Genomic DNA, 13,343 nt, shown 5'->3' on the forward strand with positions numbered 1-13,343 from the left:
TTTTTTTACAGAGCTCAGTTGAAGTGTGTTGACTCGTTTATTTAACACACAGAAACATATGTCAGTGTAATAAAAGAAGGATACTGTATAGTTTTTTATTATTATATATTCCAGTGAACTTGTTTTGCTTGAATCTTTTGTTAACAAACGCTTAAATTTATATTTTGAATAGTTATTCAAAATATCCAGAGTTAACCTGATTTATTTTGACATTTTCTAAAACTTTAAAATATCTTGAGTAATCCTATGAGCTAATATACTTGATGTATTTAACTTTTAGTCAACCAAAAAAAAACTATCTTGTAAACAAAAAAAAAACTTAAGTGGCATCAGGAAGGTAATACTACAAATGATGTAATACACTAACTTCTGCCCAGAAAAAATTTATCATTGAAAAGGGTAAAACTAGTGATGTACCGGACTCACTATCCGGGTCCGGGTCCGGCCGGATATTGCCATTTTTGTCTGATATCCGGATCCGGCCGGATTCTAATTTGAAAAAAAATTCCCATCCGGTTCCGGCCGGATTCTAGTTTGAAAAAAAAGTCCGGGTCCGGCCGGATCCTAACAAAGATCCGGCCGGACCCGGATCTAGTTAGTAAAAAAGAGCATACTGAAAAGTATTTTCTAAAAACAAACCCTGTGTAAATTAATAAGAGTCATTTTCGTCAGTTAAAATTAAACACCTACCGTGATTGGCTCATTTTGTACACGTGACTAATTTACATTTGTTTACATTTAAACTATGAAATAAACATTTCAGAAAAGCAACTCTTTACATATGTTGTAAAATTGAAAACTTTGGAATGAATACTTGCATTATTTATTTTTTAAAGTTGAGCTCAGAGAATATTTAGAGTTAATACGGTTGAATGTACGAGCCAATGAGAATCATATAACGAAATGTTTCAAACTAAATACTGATGCAACAAAACATCAGAACATGATAGATCGTTTATATGTAAGCAGTTACTTAGTTTTGTGTGCAGCTGAAGCAACAAAATACCTTGAACTTTTTTGTGAATGCTTATTGTAAGAAGTGTTTTGTTTTAAAAGTGAATATTTCAACAGTTGTTTAATTGTTTAAATATTTAAGCCAGGTTTATAGTTTAATAGTTTGTTAAAAATTTTACAGTATTTTGTTTACTTAAAGTTTTATTTAATTTTTAGTTTATTGTTTAAAGTCTTTTGATATGTATTTAAAAAGCTTCCAGTTTTTAAAGTGTTACCAAAGTAATTAATAATTTTGTATATGCTAGTATTTCTTGTTGTGTTTTATATAAAAGATTCATCACTTAAAGCTGTCGTGTCTGATTATAGAAAATAGTCTCAGTTAGAATTTAGTATTTGTTAGATATTAATTAAATAAGGTAGGATTTAATTATGATGGGCAGTACTAATAAGTTAAGTGTACCACAATCAGTCCATAACTTTACTACCAAATCGTCAACCTTTGCTAGCTGTTCTACTGATTATTAGATTAAAGTAATTTTTTCAGTTTTTAAAAACTCATTCTGACTCATGCTTGTTTATACTCACTCTAGCTAGTTTTATTGACTTATACAGTGGCAACCCTGCTAGTTTGAAAATTTTTGGGAATTTTAGAAAATCTTGGACTGTCTCAGGCTAGTTTAGTTTTTTATAAAAACTCAGGCTAGCTTTCTTTTAGATTTTGAATGAGTTTGAGCTGATCCAGTTTTTAATATTTTGTAATTTTCTAGTATATTTTGTTCAAGAACTTGATTTCAGATTTTTAATTGTAAATAACACTTAAATTTGTAAACCTTGTGGCTAGCTGTTCTACTTATTATTAGATTAAAGCTCTTTTTTTCAGTTTTTAAAAACCTCATTCTGATTCAGGCTAGTTTATACTAGTGATGTACCGGACTCACTATCCGGGTCCGGCCGGATATTGCCATTTTTGTCTGATATCCGGATCCGGCCGGATTCTAATTTGAAAAAATAGTCCGGATCCGGTTCCGGCCGGATTCTAATTTGATAAAAAAGTCCGGATCCGGTTCCGGCCGGATTCTAATTTGAAAAAAAGTCCGGATCCGGGTCCGGCCGGACCTAAAATTGTGAGTCCGGTACATCACTAGGTAAAACCTGAGACTGATTTTTATTTACCATCAAAAAACACCACTGGTTCTTAATGGTTTCATTTAGGCACATAGAAAAACTTGGCTTATATTTATTTACTTCACTATAAAAAGTACAACAAAAGTGTAAGTAGTTTGAAAATGACAAAAAAAGTACTAAATGTTAAAAGCTTATTCAAATACAAGTGGGAATCTTTTATGTTTAAATTTATAAATAATTTTACCAGTAAATTTTAAGTGTTACTAAAGTATATAGTCATTCAACAAGGTCCTCAAAAATAAAATTTTTCTTACCTAGATTTAAATACAGTAATGGTCATAAATCACTAGCTTATCAAGGTAGTAAGCTTTGGACAGACCTACCTATTAATTTATAAGACCATAGCCAACTTGGAATGTTTCAGGTTGAACTGAAGGAAAATTTATTACATGATCAAATAATTAAATAGAGTTTACATAAGACAGGGTTCCCACTAAAAATTTGAAAAAAAATTGTAGGGAAATCCATAAATATAGCAAATTTATATAAAATTATAAAAGAAAAAGAATTTTTAACGTTACAAACATATTTTCTAGGGACATAAAGTAAAATATGTCATTAACAGTTTATAAGGACAGTATTAATAAAAAATTTACATGAGTTTGAGGGTTTTTGAGCTTTAATTTTAATTTAATAAGCAAACTTTAGATATATTATATACTTAACATAAAAAAGAAAAAAAAAGAAATTCCACTAGGTGATGGCACGGAGTTACAGTTTTGTACTGAGATAGCAAAGTTTTGAACCATAAATAATAATGAAATTTTTTTATGTGTTTTTTACCACCTGGTGTTGCTGTTTTGGCTATCAAAATTCAATTACTAAGCAATGTAACGTGATTTCTACGGATTTTCAAATATTTTTAAATTTTTTCTAAGGATCTTTCAGAATATTGCAAATTTCTAGGGATTTATAGGAAATTATAGGGATTTATAGGGAAGTGGTAATCTGATAAGATGAACATAACTTTTTTGACAATATTTATAAGGAGTAGATTAGTATTTATTTTTCATCTGAGTAAGTGTTTATGTTTTTTTGAGTATAATGGGTTTCAATAGCCTTGATCCAGTCTAGTTTGCAGAAACTTGTAAATTTTTTTTTAGTTTGTTAGTGTATTAGTAAACAATTTCATTAAATAGTCTACATTTTATCTGTGTAAATAAACTTATTAATCTCTTTATATGTTTTGTCAAAAAAAAAAAGAATATTTAATTCTTAAGCTGAAATTACTGATAAAATTTTAAATTGGTAACAGGTTGACTTATTTTATGATTATTATTGCATTTTAGTTTTTTTACAAAGAAAATTAGTTTAATATTTCAAGTGTTTTTTGTGCTTGTTTACATTGTTAGTTTGGTTTGGTTTAACTTTTAGAGGCTGATATTTATTCAAATTTGTAAAACTTATAGTTTTAATTAAAAGTGTATACTTACCAATCTTTTTCTTTTATTTAATATTTTTATATACTACAGCTTTATTTCGTTTTTTATTTTCAAAATGTTATAGCTTCATTCAGGGTATTACTTATTTCAAAAGAAATAAAAATAAGTTGATAGTAGAATTTAAGTTTAAAAAAAAACTTTTTAAAACTTGAAATATTTTATTTTATTTTTTTTTCAATCATAGAAAATTTTTAAAAGGTTAAATTATTTTCTAAAGTTATTGATAAATTTTAATTTAAAAAAACATTTCAGATTAAAAAAATTACCTTTAAACATATAATTCAAGATATATTTTATGTTTGTTTAATGTTAGATAGTTACACTTTTTTTTTTAATATTTTTGTTTAGGAAAATATTTAATGTTTTAAAGTTTAATATTCTCATTTTTCATAAATTATTTTATCTTATTTTTTAGCTCATTATAGTTTTGATTAAAGTTGGATATAGGACTTAATGACAAAGAGGTCTTTTTGTGTAAAGAAAAAAAGAAAAATGTGAACTCTAACAACTAAGGTCAATGGATTGGTGTGGAGAAAGACATTTTGGTCACTGAGCTGCACACCATTTGCTTGTAACTAATAATTTGAGCTAACTTTAAAACAATAAATTTGTTTAAAACTTGTGTACCCAGGTCTTTGGTCGAAAGAATTTTTGAGCATTTTTTTTTTGTTCAATAAACATATATTATTTAAAACATTTTATTACTGAAATACTTCTTTATTTTATAATTCGAACTTTTATCATAATGTTTAAAAATGTATAATAATTTTTTTTACACATATTTTCTCCAGTATATGTTTAAGTTTTTAGGATAATTTCCTTACTAATTTGATTGCACACTTTTTTGAAGCAAAATACAATAAAATTACCTTTTTCGATAATAAAAACTTTGTGTATGAAGGTAGAGAATGCAGTAGCAAGCTTCAGCAGGTTGGCTACAATAATGCTGTTGCAATAATCTCATAATTATAATATTTTATTTTAGCGTTTCGCAACACATTTACTTAAGCTTGAAATTTTAAGAAAAAAATAAATAAGCGTTTAACTACTTGTTTTGATTCTTAATCTGAGGAGAATTTTTAAGTTATGTTATGGCAATGGCAAAACAAACACAGGCCCTAAAGTACACTAAAATAGCTTGTATAAAACTAAGCTTATTACTAAAATTATTTAGCAGCCGTCACTTTGTCAGTTTAATTGAATAAGTAAAATTAGTTAGTAAAAGATAACATAATAATCAAAATTACTTATTTTCACTCACGAAAGTTTTAAAATCTTGCATGTTAGTTTCTATAATTAACAAAATAGCTTATTTTTAGTTATTTTTACAAATTTTTTTAAGTAAAAATAACATAACATAAAAGACGTAACGTAAATCTTCTATTAGACTAGTAGGAGCAAGATAATTACTTTTAAAAAAATTAGATAACTACAACATTTAGGTATAACTGTTTTAGAAAAAAAAACTTAGTTGTAATTTTCAATTATTGTTTATTGACTTTCTTAATAAGATTTTGCACGGAAGGTTATTTTTGCACGAGAGTAACAAAAACATAAATAAATAATAAGAATAAAAAAAGAACAGAAAAAAAGATATATTAATGAAAAACAAAAAATAAATTACTGACCAAGGGTAAGGGTTAGGGGTAACAATGATCGTAAAAATAAAAAACAACTAATTAAAAAAAAAAGTATAAACAAAAACAAATTAATAAAAAAAAGCTACTGATTGAGGTTAAGGGTTGGGGGTAACAGTGACAGTAAAAAAAAAGATAAAAATAAAAAAACTAATAATAAAAAATATATATGTACTAAAATTCAAAAAAAAAAAAAATTGATAAAAAAATTCAAAAAAAAAAAATCAACTCATGCAAAAACGTCTCCGTGCAAAATTGTCTGCTGGTGAAAAAGTGTTTTCGTTCGCCAAAGTGTTTTCGTGCATATTTATCTTCGTGCATTTTTTTACGCACGTACAAATTTGACGGGTAGCTGTCAAATTTGCACGCGGGGACAAAATACAAAATTGAACAAATTAACTTTTGCACGAAGACACTTTTGCACGAGGGGATAAAATTGCACAAAAATAAAATTGCACTGAGACATTTTTGCACGAGTTAATTTTTTTTTTAATTATTATTTTATTTTTTTATTCATTTTATTTATTTATTTTTTAAATAATTTGTTTACTTTTTTTTTACTATCACTGTTACCCCTAACCCTTACCCTCGGTTGGTAAAATACTATTTTTAAAAGTTTTTTTCATTAAGTTTTAATTATTATTTTTTTTACTCTTACTGTTACTTTTTACCCTTACCCTCGGTCGGTAGCTTATTCTTTTAATCGATTGTTTAATTTTAATTTTTTTTTAATATTAATTTCTATTAATTATTTTTTTTACTATCACTGCTACCCCTAACCCTTACCCTCAGTCAGTAATTTTTTATTTATTTTTAAAATTATCTTTATTATTTTTTCTGTTTTTTTTCAGTATATTTTACTCCCGTGCAAAAATATAATTTGTGCAAATTTGGTTCTGTGCAATTTTGTGAACTCGAGCAGTTTTGTTCTCGTGCAATTTAGTAACATCGTGCAATTTAGATCCGTTCCCAAATTTGACCGCTACCCATACAAAATTGTTGTTTTACAATAAACCTTCGTTTGAACTGTTGTAGTTAATTATTTTTTTCAACATACAGTTCTAGCATAAATATTTATTTAACTATATAAACAAAAGACGTTTAAAAAAAATTGTTTGAATGTTTATTTTTTTAAAGTTGTTTTTACTTTCAAAGTTATTAAGGTTAACTACTTTAAAATATTTTAAAAGTAAATGTTAATTTATTACTAAGAAAACCTAACAGTTAAGAAAACAAAATTTTAATGTGCCTGTTTGGTAACTGTTGATAAGAATTTAAATAATCAATTTGCTTTAAAGCATTAGTTTTGAGGGCAAAGTTTTCAAAATAGTAACATTAAAGAATTCTTATTAATGTTCAGAAAAAGTTTTCTTTCAAAACGGGTTCAAAGAATTATATCTAAAATAAAACAGTTTTCTATAAAATAATGATAATGTATATCTAAAAGTTCTAGTTCTTTTTTACAAAAGTAGCTAAAAGTTTAAAAAAAACTACATACCAAAACTAATCTTGAATTAAAAGCAAATTTAAGTATTAAGGTACGATACTTCGTAACATCTATATTTTACTTGAAACTCAAACTGTTTTAAATTTAAATTTTGACCATACCTTTATGATCATCAGATCAAAAAATCTTCATGGGGATTAAATATATATTCGAGTGCAACCGATGAAACTTAAGATATTTGATTTACAGTAAGACTACTCTTATTATCATTAAACTGTTTTTAGAGTGATTGAAGTTTAAGAAATAAACGAAATTCTCATAGGGAATAAATGTACACAATTTAGCGTTGATATTTTTCATCACTTTGTTTAATAAACAATTAGTATTTATTTATACTTTTATATAGACAACGTATTAAACGTTGCACATCGAATTCATCAAACTCTGCGTCACAAATTTATTTGCAAACAGTCGTTTATTGCAACAAGTGAAGGGTTTTACCAACAAACCAAACTTAGGTTTGTGTCTACTAGTAGGTTTTGGTCTGATAATCTAAGTCCTATGGCCAAAACTTCACGTAAAAAATTGTGTTTTGTTTGCAGCAAATCAACGTTTAATTTTCTTAGAACTTCGTACTTTACGCTTTTAACCATTTTAATTAGTTTAATTTAGATTTATTTGATTAGGTTTACTCTTTTATTAGATTTTATTAAAATCTACAATAAAGCAAATCTTAGGTTTTTCTCGGAAAAAATATTATGACATCATATTTTCATATAGGTATAAAAAGGTATTACACTATGTATATACAAAAATTAATGTTATTATTTTTCAGCTCAAATATGTGGTTGACTAAGATTTATTAGCATTTTTTGATGAATTTAGAAGTATTAAACCCAGAATCTTGTACTTAAAAATCCATTAAAAAGTAGTTTGAACTGTTTTAATCAAATTTAAAATATAATTAAACCAACCTAACATATCATCTTGCTAAGTATAAAACCAAAGTTTAAACAAAAAATAACATTGTGGTTTATATACTAAGGAAAAATACATTAAATGTTTCTTATTAAAGTTTAAGAAAAGCTTACATTTTTTAAATTATTTAATTTTTAGCAAAAGTTTACTAAACTCAGTTTGATTTCTATTTTTAAATGGTAACTTATGATACACAGAAGTTTATAGAACAGCTTCTTTTTAAAGTTTATTTTATAGTTCAAATATAAAAAGTAATAAAATACTAGTAATAGAAATGGATTACAAGTACTACAAGGATTAGTCTAAGTTTGTTTTAGTTTTGACTTATACAAATAAGTTTACGATGTGAATATAGAAGATTGTAAAATTTATAAATAATGAACATTTAAAAGAGGGGTCGGCCAACTGCGACTCTTGGACAAAGTGTGGCCCATCAACCAAAAACTTTTGGCTTACGACGCACTTTTTAGTTATAAAACAACTAACACAGCAGAACTAAGTTCAACAATATTTATAACAGAAGCTTAAAAGTATGCATTTTTTTGCTTTTGAAATTATTCATATTTTATATTTTTTTCTTTATACAATTGCTTTTGCTTTTATATTTTGAATTTATACTGTATTACTTACAAAATGCTGTGGACAACAAAACACTTTTAGTTTTTGAATTAGGCGATGATTTTTTTCATTTAATTTATAAAAAGATGCCGACCTCTAATATATAATATTAATTTTTTTTTAATTTAACAAAAAAATTTATAAAACTTTAAGTGACCTTTGTCTTACAAAAATGTCTTATGAACAAAAAAAAATCATAATTGTATCATTCAAAGTTTTACGTTTTTGCCAAAAATTTATTTTTTAAATTAATGTTAGTAGTCAAATTAAGTTATATAATAAATGTGTTTTTAAAGGTTAGTTAAAAAAGTTTTATTTTGGTTTTTGTTTAGTTGTAAAACTTTTTCGATATAATAATTGGCTGTGTAACTTCACCTGCCGTATATTTTTGCTTTTTAAAGACTTGTTGAGTAAAATATTAAATTAAAAAACATCATATTTTATATAATATATACTCAAGATATTTAAATTTTATTTTCCCTAAGAGTTTTTGTAATAAAACGTTTTATCTGTTTAATACTGGTTAAAAATATAATATAAAGTATTCATTTTGTAATGTTTAACAAAAACAATTATTTTGATTGCATACTTTATTGAAACTGCACAAACAATGAATGACATATAAACCTACAGAAAATCAGTTAAAACTTTGAACCTGCTATGATTCTTTGTACATTTATCGCATATCTTCGCAATATTTTTTTAGACCTTAACAACTTCGTTTCAGTTTTTATGTGGTACTTGATACTGTGTGCTAGAAACAGTACATTTTGCAAAAAAAAATTTTTTTTTAACTACGCGTTTTAAAGTCGGTTTATTTTATTTCTAAACGCGAAGATACTGGCCAGGTGACTGTAATTTAAACTTGAAACAAAACAAACTTGTTGTTATAAATTACTACTTCTACTAATTTTTATATAAAACTTTGAGCAATATATTAACTTGTAATCTTGAAGTAGGCAGCTGTAAAAATAGATTTGTTTTTATAATAAATCTGTTTGGTAATAGATTTTTTTTACTAGTTTTTAAAATTAGACATTAATTCAAAATACAGTTAAAACTTTTTCTTTAAACACCTATATATATATATATATATATATATATATATATATATATATTTTTATTTTTTTATACTAGTTTTAGTTTTTGAACCGAATATAAAATATTAAAAGAAAATAAACTATAATTGAAATAAATACTAATTTGTTGTTTTGTTTAATACAATTTGTATGTTATGTAGGTATTTTTAAGAATTTTTAGAATTGAAAAAAACTTTATGCAAATAATATGATGGTAATATCTTAATATTCTTGCAAATTTATTTTGTCGTGAATAACACTTTTAATTCGTCAGTAGAAAAACTAGTCTTTTAAAGTCTGTATTTAAAATAGATTTTGATAATAGCTGGATTTTCGTAGTCTGTACACCGTATGCAACTAATTTTTATTTTATATATATATATTTTTTAGTTTGTACTCAATTGTAACATTTAACTTTTATACTATTTTAAGCGTCAATAATTTCTATCTTTGCATCGTCAACTAAAATGAATTTTAACTGGTCAATTATAAACTTTAAAGCTTATGAATATCCATATAATAGAGTATGAAAACTTACTTCAGAGTTTAACTGACTATATAATCAAAACTTTAATGTAAACTATTGAAATAGTAAGTATTTTGCTAAAATATAGTTAAAATTTTTCGAAACTTATAATAAAATATTTAAGTTTATTGTTCAATTGCAAATGTGTTTATGTCTTAGGTCTAAGTTATTTTTCATATACTTGCCTTAAGGACGCTTATTTTACAAATAGAAAGTAACACTTGTAAATTTATAAACCTAGAATCTTTCTTTTTTAGATTCATTTTATCTTTTTATTAATAGAATTTTCCTATGCTAAAAGGACACTAAAATTTAAAGCGAAATTTTACTGTATAATATTGTTAGCTTTTATGGGAATTGAAATAATGAAATTTATTTACTTTGCCATTAGTCGTGCACCGTAGCGTAAAAAGTAAGCTCATTATGCACACTTACAAATTTGTCATGGATAAAGTTAAAAAAAAACATAGGCAAAAATATTTAGTCATAATCGTGTAAGTGCAACAAACAAACTTAAAAATTACAAAAGCAAATATTTAAACGGGTAATTTTTTACTGTTCCAATTGATTTAGCTTAATACAAAACAAATATCCTTTTTTGAATGCAAATTAGATTAACCACAGTTTTAAGGGTAGTCTGTTATTTTAAAAAGAATGTTTCAAAAGTTTTTTTTCTAATTGGATAATAACGCTAAAAACTAATAAAATATAAACAACTAATAAAAATTTAAAGTTAATCGTTTACTAATAAACATCCTAGCAAACAAGTTCACTGGAATATATAATGACAAATTTAAACAGTACTCTTTTTTTTTTTTAAATAACACACGTTTCTGTTTGTTAACAAGGTAACACACTTCAATGGAGTTATGTAAAAAATAAACACTGTAAGGAAAGAATAAAAGCTAAAGCAGGTGTATCTAGTATATGTATGTATTTTACTTTATCATAATTTAGACTTAAGAATTACAAATATTATATACTTTTGTAAGTGTCGGGTTTAAAACTATATATTGTATCTATTATTAACCATTAATCTACAAAAGTCTATGGTATTTATTCTTACTTTTAATAAACACAAACATATATATTTATATATATATATATATCTACTTAGCTTCTATTCTTTGCTTACAGTATTTATTTTTTTACAGAGCTCCGTTGAATTGTGTTAATTTGTTAAAATAAATAAAGAGTACTTTTTAAATTTGTTATTATTAAAATTCAAATAGCAACCGGAATACAAGAAACAAAAAAACAATCACTTTATTTATATAATTAAAAAAAAATTCACTTATAAAAATGTTTTATAAAATTTGTTGTTTCAAAAAAGTTTATATCAAGTTATACGGTAGCTTTTCTATCTTAATAAACTACATAGCATATTTATTTTTATAGCTTACATAAAGCTTTTTATGTAGCTAAAAAAGATAAACATAATCTAGTTTCAAATAATAAAAAAAGTATTTCAAAGAAAAAAAAGGCTATACGTAAATTTAAAGTACTCAATGTTTAACTAATAAAATATATAACAATAATAGTACTAAAGCTTGTAAGTCAGCAAAAAACAAAAAAATCAGTTTAAGTATATTTTCTCATAAGTATAACATTTTACTTAAAATCGATGAAGTAATAGTTTGGGAGTGAACTATTTAATTACATTGTTGACATTAATTTAGTAAACACATACCGGTTTTTGATAGTTGTTTCTATGGTAATTTATAGTTGATAATATTCGTTCTTGCTTTATCTTTAACTTAATCATTAATTTACAAAACGTAAATTAGTCAAGCTACGTTGGGTTCAGCGATATTTTTTAGTTTAGTCAATTTTTTAAGTTTAGTTATTTTTTAGTTCAGTAATTTTTTCTCCATGATCTATCTAAATTATATTCAAAAATAATCAAATATACATTTTAAGATATAATCAGTAGTTCAACAACTACTTATATGATTACAATTGCATGCAAAATGTTCTGTTTTATCTATATTTCGAGTATTTTGGTTCAAAATGATCAATCAAAAAAATCTAGAAAATAGTATTTCTATTTTTGAACTGCTGAAGATATTAACGTAATACAGAAACTTTTGAAAGCTTATAGCTTTTTATAAAATTTTACAAGTTGTAGACCAAAAAAGGTATACTATCAAATCAACACTTCCCTGTATAGTTATTTTTTTACAAATTTAGCTATTAGTTTATTTTTTTATTTTAAATTAATTTTATTCAGTATACTTCAAATTTTAAGATAAATTTAAGTTAACAAATTTAGTACATAATGATAAACACTAACTTTATTTTTGTGATTTTGTGCAAACTACTCCTAAAATGATGAAAGCTATCTATAATAGTCTTAAATTTAGATATGAAACGGTGTCTAGAGTTTATCTAATTGTCCCTTATTCGATAAAAAAACCAACATGTTTACTTTAACGATAGTTTTAAATAAGTGTTAAAAAAGCTTTATTCATACAGTTTTCATTCCTAAATTAATAGTTTAAGATTTAGCTCTATGTATGCTTATTTTATTTAAAACAGACTTTTTAAGTGAAACGATAGTTATATTAGCATTTATTCAAATAAAACCGGTTTCAACTGTTTATTTAATACTTATAGTCTTTTTTCAATATTTAAAAATAAAATAAAATGTTTTTTTATTGTTTACCAACTAGTTTATACGGAGACTTGTGATTAAACAAACAGATTAAAGTTTATTATCTTTGAAGCTAACTTTAAAAATATTTTAATCTGTTTTTATTTTGGCGGTCACATAGTACTTCAGTTAAATGTTATCTTAAAACTTTTAACCTTAAACTTAACTTAGTCTAGCAGAATATTATTGACAACTAAAAGTACTTGACAGCGAAAGTGATAACCTTTAATTAGTTTTAAAAATATTTTTATTGAAGTACTTATATATGTTTTAAAATTCGCATGTCTGAAGTTTTTTTAAGTGTCTAAAAAGTTAGATTAGTGTTTTAGGCTGCTATTAACCATGTTTCTACTTCAAAGATATGAAGAAAAAAATAGTTTATATTGTAAAAAGACCTACCTTAAACTGAAATTTAGCATATTTTCTAAAAGCTAGCTTTTTGTGTATTAAAAATAGCTTGAGCTTAAATTTTTTTGAATTCATTGTGTTTAAAAATTAATATCTAATAAAAAATAAAGTATTTTTTTACAATTTTGAAAGTCTTATCGAAAGTACGGATTTTATCTTTTTTCGATATTTTCAACTTATTCTTCGTGGGAAAATCTTGACTTGCCTATTTCTACAACAAAAAATTGCAAATTGCTCATTCGTCAACACCCTTATGCAGTCGCTTTAACACCAATAAAACACAATTGAGCAAGCATTGCTAATCTCAATACCATGACACGACACTTATACGCGCACAAGGCTCATCAAGGGCTGCTCGCAAACACATAGTCCAGATATTTCTTTCAACTGCTTCCGACTTGAGTTAAAAAATACAA

Source organism: Thalia democratica, chromosome 1 (assembly GCF_965202585.1).
Source record: "Thalia democratica chromosome 1, ktThaDemo2.hap1.1, whole genome shotgun sequence".
Lineage (NCBI taxonomy): Eukaryota > Metazoa > Chordata > Thaliacea > Salpida > Salpidae > Thalia > Thalia democratica.